General features: G+C 41.0%; 1 long non-coding RNA gene across 1 annotated transcript in view; it reads right to left on the bottom strand.

The window, feature by feature from the left end:
- LOC112987874 (uncharacterized) overlaps positions 1 to 4467 on the bottom strand; it is a 35513-nt gene extending 31046 nt beyond the window's left edge. The window contains exons 1-4 of the long non-coding RNA XR_010388915.1: positions 3512 to 4467; positions 3072 to 3220; positions 1082 to 1168; positions 178 to 356 (exon numbers count right to left, since the gene is read on the bottom strand). This is a non-coding gene — a long non-coding RNA (uncharacterized LOC112987874). The remainder of the gene's footprint in view (positions 1 to 177; positions 357 to 1081; positions 1169 to 3071; positions 3221 to 3511) is intronic.
- Positions 4468 to 11622: the final 7155 nt, after the last annotated feature.

Below are 11622 nucleotides of genomic sequence, written 5' to 3'. Positions count from 1 at the left end.
AATATGGCTTCCCTTCTTTCTGAATGCCATCCATGCCAAATATGGGATCAGAGCCTACAGTTAAATTTCTTGTAGCTGGGTAAGTTCTCCTGCAGTCAGGGACTGGAGCTAGCTGCAGAATCAGCTGTGCAAGGGCTTGGTTCATGTAGTCAGTTCCAGAGAGTCGGTATTGCCTACCTGCTGCAAACAGCGCTCACAAGGCATTCCTGCACTCTTCAAAACTGAAAATACAGCCATTTGAGCCTTTCCAGCCCCAAACGCTACCAGAAACTTCTCTGAGACATTTCCCCATTTGTTCAGGGACTGGTATTTCGCAGCTTCCAAACGAACACAGATGTCTGACTTCTACTAAAGGACTACAATAGGAAAAACAAAACAAGACAAAACACTGTAGCTACAGGCAAACTGTTCCAATTCTTTGTGAGCACCACTGCAAAAGAAACACTATGAACTGTAAATTGAACCAACCTACCTTGTATTCTAGCTCCTGAATCTTGTTTGGTTGGGTTTGGAATGAGTGAAGCATTGAACTACAAGGAACTCACATAGGTGAGTTTACTGCCTAAGGAAGTTTTGTGATTAGATTGTTTATAACTGACCTTTAAACGCTGTTGCATAAGAAGAAAATTCATCATTAAAAATGTTCTGTAACAGCTTCCTTTTAAACCAGCAGGCAATGTACACAAATCCAAGTGTAAGCATGCAACTAGCATATTAGTCTTTCTTTGCAATAGTTATTTCTAGCAACTAGTGATTACTTTTAAAAAGTGAGCAGGCAAGGGAATGATCTCAGATGGGAGGAGAAAAGACCTCTGAGCAAACAGCAACCTTATACTGGAGTTTCCCAAGGCCTGGTTACATTTCCATTCCAGTCAATTCTCCAAACTTCTGTTGGAAACCTGTTCAGGTTTTGGTTTTTTTTAAGGGAAAAAAGGCAACTACTTCAGTGCGGTAATTGTTCTAAATCAAGCATTACTGCAGCAAGTTTTATAAATTGCATGTTCCACAGATACCTGTTCTACAACTTTTTAAAACTGGACTTTCTTTAGATTTTTATATGGCTACTTAAAAAGCCACTTACCCATTTTGCAGAAAAACTGTTCCCAATAGAGGTGTTTTAGTCTTCCGTAGCATTTTATCCCAAGTAAGCTATGTAGTCAATAGTTGCCTGTTTGGAGGATGAAAGGTACTTCAGCTCTAATAGTGATGGAGAAAAAGAATTCATGAGCTAAAAAAAGATAACGTCTTTGCTGTTAACATACAATGAGCAAGCAGCGTGTGTTGGGCTCATTCAGAAATCAGTCTTTCTTTTCACATACAGCAATTATGGGAAGCATTAACTTATATGCAAGGCACAGGATACGTCCATGAGAGCACCTGGAAGGTGATTCCGTGCTCTCCCGGCATCCTCTCTGCGACTTGGCTGAGCGGCTGCTCCTGCCCTGCAGTGCTGGTAGGCATTTGCTCCTGCACCATTCAAAGAGCAAACTTACCTGTACCCTCACTGTACTGTACTGGCTTGTTGGTGGAGACAGATGAGCTTGTAAAAATGGCCCAGTGAAGATGGTGCTAACCTGACAGTAGTTTTAAAACCATGTGAACTCAAGTAAATTACTCAAGGTGAGACTCAAAAACACCTAAATTCCTAATACATAATTCAGGTAGAGGTAATCATCTAACCATGCCTTTCTTGGGTGCCTGAGGAGATGAAGCCCTTATGTTTCCCACAGAAAATGTCTTTAATGATTTTAATGCTCCTATCTAATGGCTGAGTTAATGAATCAGATGCTTCTGTATAAGCATTCATAAATGCTCTCTCTCTCCATACATTGTTCTATGCACCTCATGCCTGGCAGGCACCAAACAGTTCTGCACAGACCACGGTACTGGTAGTCCCATCCATAAAAAAAGAAGCTATCCTAGTAGCTAGGACACAAACATATCCCTCCCCCTCCTCTCACCAACAGAACAGCAAAAGAAAAAACAAGACACAGAACAGGGCAGCTGAGCCAGAATTATTTATGGCTAATCAGACCAACATCAGAGGATGGCCTGACTCCTCAGGCTCTTGGCTCACCTGGACCAGAGCCATTTCCCCTCTGTTATATAAAGAACAATGCCCTCGGCTAACTTGGCTCCTTATACAGCAAGTGATGACAGATTCACTAGTTGTGCTCGTAGGGACTCTCCAGCTCCCGAGAATTAGTCCTCTGTTGTAGTTTCCGCTTTGGATTTACTGACAGAAAAAAAGCAGCAAGTTGGTTGTACAAGTGATAGCTTGATGGTTAGGCAAGTTTGCAGTGAACGCGGGCGCCTAAGGACCCAATCTTCACTCCAGGCTGTACAACAGCAGAATCCAGACTGTCAGTCATCTGTACTCCTTTGAAACCACAAGGCTTTGAAGCAACTATTCACTATTTTCTGATGGCTGTCTTTCTTTTCCTGCTCTGGTCTACGGTAGTGGCCAACTAGGCTAAAGCAAGAAGGCCAGAAAATGAGGGACACTACAGAGACTAAGAAATACCCATAAGCCTCCCTAATAATTTATTTGAACTTTGTTCCCTTGCATTCACAAAGGGGCCAACATGTCAGGCAGCCTCCCCCTCCGCAGAACTAGCTAATACAAAGGAGAGCATTATAGGGGGGAAAAAATGCAGCCACAAACAAATAGCCAGGACCCTGTCAAGCTATCAACACATCTCTCCTAAGTCAGGGTAGTGACAAAACTACTGGGCTAACAAGTTAGCCAAAAGGAGAACACCGGTAACAGGAAAATGGCCTGCTGTAAACACAGACATGCTGAGATGAAGCCAAAACCCTAGAAAGTGCCTGAACACATTGATTTTTCCACATGACAGACCAGTAAGAGAAGCTCTGTATTAATGTATGAATTTACCTTGTGGGTCTCCTCGTGGACACAAAGATCTGCTTCAGCAGGAAAAGAAAGTCTGCAGCCCCAAGAATAGGGGCATATACCCCAGGAATATGGGAAATCAAACTTTTAACCACCAGCTTTCAGCCAGGTCAAAGCAAAAATTCTGCTCTCCTTCTTCCCTGCTAAGTACTCATACCTTCAGGCCACGAGCTTTAGACGCTGTCTTCTCTCTGGCTGGCACACTCCTCCCGCAACTGTAACTCCAGCTGAGTCACAGAAGCCGTATTCGCTTGACTGAGGTAATAGTCACTGCTTGCCCAGTCTGAGATACCAGAATTCACATACCTGTGAATGATATTATTGAAATATGTTCCTTTTTATATAGAAACTCTCCCATCCCACCTCCCAGATACCCAGCACATACAAATAAATGGCAAGTTTGTCCATCCCTCTCAGCTATGGAATACCAGTAAAGCTAAGAATTTCCATCTACTACATACCAGCAGAGCAAATGACCCTAGGAATTGGTGTATTGGGTTTGCTGTGTCAAGAAAAGGCAACTACGACAAAATAAATTTTTCAGCAAAATAAGAAAAGCAACATACTCCAGAAGTTAATGGTGATCAAGGCACTCACTTGGAGAGGCAACTCTTTGAATTTGGACTGATTTCACACAGCCAGGAAAAACGACTAACAAACCCCGAGAGATACTGCTCAGGCAAGGTTACGGCCATCTCTGTCTCTTCCACAGAATGAACAAGCCATGGAAACAGGGACTCAGATCCTGACAAAAAGACATGCTAAGTAAGGTTAGCTTTTATTAGAACCTGCCTGTGAAAGTGAAGTGCTGGGTAATGCAACAGGAGACAATACAGAACACGGTAGTGACTGCACCACTTAACTGAAAAAAGGTTTCAAAGCCCAGGGCAGCCAAGATTCTTAAAATTTAGCTGCTTCTTTTGCTACCTTGAGATGTGGTCCCTTCTTACTCTCCTCCTGTGACATCTGTTTTATTTTGTCACAGCTAACACTATCAGCAACAACTTCTTCCTCTCCCCCTCAGTCCTAAATTAGACAGGCAGTGATAATATCTGCAAAAAAAAGAAAAAAGAAAAGAAATGTCCGAGGAACCACAAGAGAAAAGCCATTGCTTTTTTCAGGCCCGTAAGACCTGCTAGCTTAAACTCTATCCAACTTTTTAGTAAAGTGTCCTGAAAGAATTCACAATCAAAGCATAGCATCTTGATCTAAGGTTCCTCAACAAATTTAAAAACAGAATTTTTGGTCACTGTTTGAAAGTTCAGATTTTATAAGGAACATTTCGACATATGGTCTAAAAGTTTCCATTGGTCTGAGTTTGGTGTAACTGCATGACTCAAGACCACTCAGTTAACCACTAAGCAGTCTAGTTCTGCCTATGCTGATATTCTAGATCAGTTACTCCACACCTTTTTTTCTTATAGGGGTCTCCCTTTCTGAAACAAAATGGCAAACAAATGTTTCAATATCCAGTTACTCCCTTTTCCCCCTGGTCCATTCCACTTCATTCCTGCTCTAGGGTTTCTCTACCCTCCCACTTTTCTCTTGTATTTCACTGACCCTTCTGCTCCTGCTCCATCCTCATGGGTAGCTGGGACTTCTCTGCTGCTCTCCAACAGATAGCACCCAGGTAGGGCTGCGATGGAACAGCACTGCTAAATGCTCCCTTCCACTGCAAAGCAGTCTCCTCTTTCCAGTGACCTGATGCTCTACTTCCTATGAACATAAAAAGATGGAATTTAAATCTTGCACAAGACTATAACCTATTCTACATCTTTATCCAGGCAAGTTTGGAAATAAATAGCATTTGAAAAAAGAATGTAGGAAAAGACTGTTTTCTTTTCAAGTCAATCTAAGAAAGAATCCCTCTCGATTTCCCTGTATATCTGTTCCCCAAATGCACTTTTGGGATGGTACTACTGAGCTCACAGACACATAATTTCTTCTGTTCTTCACAACCTACAACTGCTGTAAACTGCCAATGGAAGAATTAAGGGGTATCATAAATGAGATGTGTAAAATTGCACTACAGATTTAGGTATTAATACTGCTACCACACAGTTATATAAACATGGAATATACTATAATAATCTTCCCACATTAGAAGGATTCCTCAGGTCATCTTAGTCCAATGGATGTCTCACTAGCATAACCCATTATCGTTTTTTGTTTGGGAGTTAACCTCACTTCTGGGGCAATGATAACAACTCAGGGAATAGTAATACAACAGAGTAAGATGCTGGCAATAGATTTAAATATTTTACCTGAACTATTTTCTATTGCACATTATTATAGCATTACCCTCCCTGGATCAGGGAAGTTTGGAGAGACTTATACTTAGACCAAGGGTTTTCACTGACAGCTTACAGAAAAGAAGAAATGGCTGCATAGCACCAGTACCTCCTACCCACCACTCCTGAACAGTCCATTCCCTAACAACACGATGAATGGGATTTTTCAAAAGCGTAATCTTTACTAGAAACAGTTTTCTACTTGCAGTGTTAGCTGCCACTGTTGAAAAGCTCTGTCCTTTTTCAAAAAGCAGTAAGCCTGCGTGGTGAAGATCATGGCTGTTGTTAGATCATTCGACATGTTCATCATCGTTTGACGTTATTCTTCCTTTCCATCAACACGCTACCTTAAATGCCACCTGCCAATAAACTAAATGTTTTCACCTGTAGAGCTCTGCAAATGATCTTTCAGAGTATAACTCTGGCCTAGAGGTAAACTAAACGCTCAATTTTTATTCTAAGACAACTGAATGTCCATACAAACTTAGATCCAAGTAACAATACTGGCTTCAGTTCACAGATTTGCCAGTTTATTGTCAACTTAGGCAACATCAGCTGTTGTCTTAGCCAAAAATGAAAGAAAATGCCAAGTCTCCAAGAAAGAGAAACAATTCTTCCTCAGTTCCAATTAATGCTTTTGTTAAAGAAGAAAAAGAAAGAGGGAGGAAAGAGATTATGGCATCAGGAAAACCACTTGTGACATTAAAAGCATCCTTCTCCCCCTCTCATATTCTCTCTTTCTAAAAGGGAAATTTACCGCTTTCAAAACTCATCTAATACTAAAGCAAATTACCTTCTATAACTTTCTTTTGTCTCCTACCTTAAAGCAAGCTATTTAAATATTTTTCATAGGTCTCACCCTACACAGACACTGCCATTTTCCTAAAAGCATCCTGAACAGATTTTAAAATCCACAGCCTCATTCATATCTGCTATCTCCTGATGAAATATTTTCCTGTAGCCTCATTCACCCATGCTCCTCCCTCAAACAATACTGCACAAAATTTATTTAGGCACTTAAAACCTCATTTGGGTACTTAACTTCTGCTGCTCTCCCTCTGACACTAATGTCATGATAGTACCAGAAATTAATCTGTAAGCAGTTGTCATAACCCTTTGGGTCAACAGAAAGTGAGGGTGGAGAAACCAGGAGGCAGCATTTTTTCTGCCCTCAAAAGAATGTTGTCACTGCTAGTGTCTGAAATGACTGATTAGCAGCACTGAGCAGGGTTTTATTCTTGCAACTCATTCTGTTCAAAAAAGTAAATAAACAGCAAATAGAGGGGGAAAAGGCAGAACGTTGCTGTTCTCCTTTACATTCTCTCAACATTTGTATGTGGGGGACTTGTCATAAAAATACATGCTAGTTCTCTTCTAATAGTCTCTGTTCTTTTGAGTATTAAGCTCCAGATTTAAAGAAAACTGAGGCCCTGAAAATTAGGCTCTTAAATAAATCCTTTAAATTCTGATAGGCATTTCAGTGTCCAAAATGTCACTGGAAGCTGGAGGCCACACCTGCTTTAGACATTCTGGAAAAAAACACTAGGCCTCCAACTAAAATGAAAAGCTTTTAGAAATCTTTCCCTGAATTGTAAAGGAAAAAGAGTTGTAACATCAACTGGAAAGAACCCATTAGCCCTCCTGTCATATTCAGAGAAACAGGGACTTCAGGTAGATGTCAGAAACATTTTACCTTTTAAAACCTCTTTTAGAGAAAACCAACAGTTAAAAAGGTCTATGAAATATAATGACAGTATATCTTACACCTGTTTGTTTGCAGCTTTGCACTGTTCAAAACGGCAGGTCTCAAACAAAGTTCACGTAAAGTAGCTGAAAACTTACAGAGCAGGGCTTCCAACAGCCAGTGTGCTTCAAGCCAGCTCAGGACATCCCTGCATGCTGAGGAGGAGGAGGCAGGGAATAGAGTAGGCCCTTCATCAGCTCACAGACCATTATGTTACCTACACAGGCCCTACCACCAGCAGAGCAGATGAATCTCAGTCTGCACAATCAAAAACCCACTTATTGTAAATTTTAACTAATTTCTATTGCTCAAACATTAATAGATCCATTTGAGAATGCAAGGATAATTAAGCAAAAAAGGGGGATTTTATTTGGTGCTAATTCACCACATGCAAGTTCCAGCTGTTTACTGTAGACCTACCGCCAAGCATACACTTCTTCCCACAGCTCATCAGAAAGCCTCTTACTGGTGAAAGTGGTTAATCCACAAGATTTTTGTTGCTGAAGCCAAGACTCCAAATGGGGGGTTTAGATTACTAATGACAAAAATTCTGCATTCGTTATCCAGCAAATACTGTAAGGGTTTGTCCATTTACAGAAAACCACCCTAGAAGTGGTTGCTGGCAGAAAAATGGGACCAGAATAGCAGAGGCTGTTACTAGGCAGGACAGAGATGCACCAACAAAGCAGCAGTAAACAACAGGCTGGGAAAAAATCCTGTTATCTGGCAGCCTAGAACAGCCAAAGTAAGCGACAAGTTCCTTGGTGCCCGCCAAGCAAAATCCTTGTGCTAAAATATCCTCCTGTGCCCTGGCCAACCAACAGCATCTGACCCAACGCTGGAAACAAAACCTGGCCTCATGCCTCATTTTGATGCCTTATGCCACCACATGGCAAAAGAAATGGCTCCTTTAATAACTAGGCTTGGCATTTTATATTATTCCTGCTCCAGAAGCGACCAAAGAATCCAGCCAGGGTTACAGCTTTATGGTGCTGGTTTCTGTGCAAAGAATCCATTGCTGCAAGTTATTTGCAATATATAGTAAACAAAATAAAAAAAAACCTAAGGGAATAAAAGAGAAGAGGGAATTTAACAAGTACAAAGCTGCTCTATGGGCATGCAATGCTACATCTGATTAATATAATATCAGTAACAACCCTGGACCTCATTACATACATTTTAAGAGACTCTGCATAGCACTGCCTTTATAAATGCATAAGTATACTGAATAGGGAATGGTACGTAAAAAGGGATTTAAGTTTTAACATGAACTTTGAGAAGATCATCAAATTCAAGACAGATCTTTCTACAAAGCATCTTAAAAATTACCAACTGCTACAGGGAGCACAGAGTGTGCCTGTGCTTAACCCTTCTTAACAGAATTCAGCAGAAGGCTAAATGCCACTTCCTCAGGCTGCAAACAGGAAAAGCTACTGAAGGAACATATAACGTGAGAAGATCTAGCTCTCCAAAGTGATCACAGCAGCTGCTTCAGTTGCAGTTCTTAGCTCCTCCGAACAGCACAGAAAAACAGGCATCATTTGGGTCAGTTTTATAATTGTTCACAGGGTTGCAAGCTGTTATGGATAAAAACACTGAAATACGGTTCACTCTGCTGTGATACTAGTTAGAAGAGCAAGGACATAGTATGATAGCTACAGGCACAAGAAGACTATGTCAAGCCGCCTCACTTGAAAAACTGACTCCAAAACTGTAAGCAGTAATTTTTTAAGGAAAGTTGGTCACTATAAACTACAAAGATAGCTTCTGGTTTACCTACATCTTTTAAAGCCGCTTGCTATTGGCAAATTAAATTTTGATAATTACATGTTGATATCTTTTAGTTCATTCTTTCTAACATTTGTGATAACCATCAGTTAATGTATCTATGAAAATGGACACAGGCTTGAAGAGCAATAGTCTGAGACACAGAAAACATTTCCTATCTCATGATGCTACACAGTACGCAGAGGATACCTACACAACGAATTCACTAGAGAACAGCAAGCAACTGTAGTTTCATACAAATTCTCTTATCTGTCTGCAAGGAGAATTATTCATCAAATATAAGTTAGCAGCACTTTCACAAAACAGCAGCAGAAACTGAAACATACTTTCCCATGGCTCATCATCCTCTTATTTTCTTCCCAAGGAACAATGCAATCCCATCGTCTATATGCCACTACACTACATGCACTTAAAGGACACTGTGCTTGGGGATCTCAGATCTCAACACTGCACTGCAATTCAGAAAGAACAAAGTAACACTACAAAATATAGGTGCTAGAGAATGTAGGTACTAGCAGATGATCTCACCTCACGTTCTCTAGCACCTATTTTTCTGCCAACAGGAATGTTTTATATAGAGTTAGCTCAAGCCTTACTGATTTGCAGGCCTTATTGACCCAAGTATGGCATAAAGTCAAGAACACTCAAGACCTTTCCACCACAGGGCAATGGTTTTGCTGGGTATGCTGCAAACATCTATTTTCAAGTTCCCCTCTAACTGGAACTACAGATTTAATCAAACTATCACATCTCACTACACTAAGCTTACATAACAAGTCTCTTCCTTTTTTCTTCTCCAGACTGATAAATACGTAGTAATTTTTAGTACATGGATCTACAGAAAAGACTGACAGACCTCTGAAAGTTTCAGACCCCTGAAAGTGCAAAAACAACCTTATCCACAGAACAAACATCAGGATCAAGAACCAAGTATGGCATTAAGAAAAAAACCCACAACTCTGAGTTTAGTGATTTTGAAGCCACTATCATGCTTTTCAGAGGCCTGACTCGTTGGAGCTTTGAGTGGGTAGCAGTGGATCTCTAGCAGAGGTTAAGAGCCCCTTAGATGCTGGAGTTAACTCCTCTCGTCGATAGTTTGCCACTTACAACAACTGGTTTTTGAAGGATGTTTGCACTGCCACTTCAAAACCCTTGGGTCAAATGGTCTGGGGAAAAAAATCTGACTTGTCTAAGGAAGAAAAAGCATACCTTTTCAACTTGCTTCCTTTAATTGCTTAGTCAACCCTTCTTCTTTCCGTATAAAATAAGGATATGTTCAGAAAACTCCCATCTGGATAGAGCTGGGCTATGCACTTCGAGGAAGCTACTTATTTCCAGGGACTAAACTACATCAAGAGACAGTAAACATACATTAAATCCCTCAGCCATGCTGTTTTCCCAACTAAAATCTTACCAAGGTGATATTCTGCAAATCCCCACTTTGGAGAAAGGAGGTAGCACAAGCAACAAACTCCACTTTCTACGGCGATCCACACAACTTAGAAGGCATCCATATGTCCATTTCAGATTCAAATCCACACTGCAAGTTGATATCTGTATCTTCTAAGCAAATTAATCTGCTACAGTAATATACTGGAAAAGCTCAATGACTTGCAAACAGACTAACATTTATTACTTCAGGACATCTGCACTCAGCAAACAGGCAGCTCTTATTACTGACCCAAACACAAGTACTATTCTGCTCAGTGCCATTAATGGAGAGTGTTTCATTTGTCAGAATAAAGCCAAACTTTAACTTCTACACCAGGCTTAAATCCTCTTCGGATCAAACTTCATTGCCACCTCTTGCACTTCATACTCCACAAGCCCCTCATGTAAAGCATTCTCCTCCAGTCCAATTAAGATTCTGCTTTCAATTCCCCCTGTGAAGTTTGCTGTGCTCCCGTTTTCTCCCCACCCACATCAGCAGCTAGGATGGCCATACATGGAGCATGTTTGGCAGCTGAAGTGACCCAGATGCTGAATCTGGAGCCATCTTCCCAGCTGCAGTAGCTGGGCTCACATCCGACTCCTCAGCTGTTGACTGTCAAGCTGCCTCCAAGCTGTGCCAAGCCTACATCTCAAAGCTTTGATGGAAGTGGGGCAAATGCTCTAAATCTGGGAGGTCTGCTGACAAAAAGGATAAGGAAGACTAAAGGTTTTTAAAGCAGGCAGTGATGGAAACCGAACGCCTTTGTTTCCTTCTTTTGTATTCCTCATTTTTTCCACAAGCTGTTTTCCCCTATAGAATAAAATCTGGGAAGAGCAGAGTGGTGAGAGCAGTATTCTGATGCAGTGACTGGCTAGAAGATCCCTGTTTGTTAGTCAACACTACATGCAATGTAAGGTCGCTTTTGTACTTCAGGATCAAGTCACAGGCATAGCTAGGGGCTGTGAAATAATCTTTACTGAGGGAAAGGTGCAGGCAGACAATTCTTTTATTTCACTACCTATTCTTTAAGCCTCCTAGAAGTATCTTTAAACTACCTGCTGTCTAAGTTGCAGAAAGTCTTCAACAAATCAGGTGTGACTACTGAATTTTCTATTTCTGACCAATTTGAATGCTCCTAATGATCTGGAACCCAATAAGAGACTTCTGACATATTCCATGCCTCCTCATTGGGGAGTAAAAGAAAAAGCTTACATTGATTCAATGGCTTCAGTGGTTCAATCATAACTATATACTCTGATCTAGATTTAATGGAGTATATTTGAAGTTTTGGCCCTTTACCTCATCTCCGTTCTTCCCGGCACGGTATTCTGCACGCTGATAGAATAAATCATCCACGCCCACCAGTAAAGTACCTCCACGTGTCCCATTTGCTACAGAGAAAAAGAAGTCTCTTCTGAAATAGCAAGCCAAACTTACAAATGCCTCTTTCAGG

Source organism: Dromaius novaehollandiae, chromosome 4 (assembly GCF_036370855.1).
Source record: "Dromaius novaehollandiae isolate bDroNov1 chromosome 4, bDroNov1.hap1, whole genome shotgun sequence".
In the NCBI taxonomy this organism is placed as follows: domain Eukaryota; kingdom Metazoa; phylum Chordata; class Aves; order Casuariiformes; family Dromaiidae; genus Dromaius; species Dromaius novaehollandiae.
The sequence above is the reverse complement of the archived record's forward strand: the minus strand, read 5'-3'. Positions and strand labels throughout refer to the sequence as shown.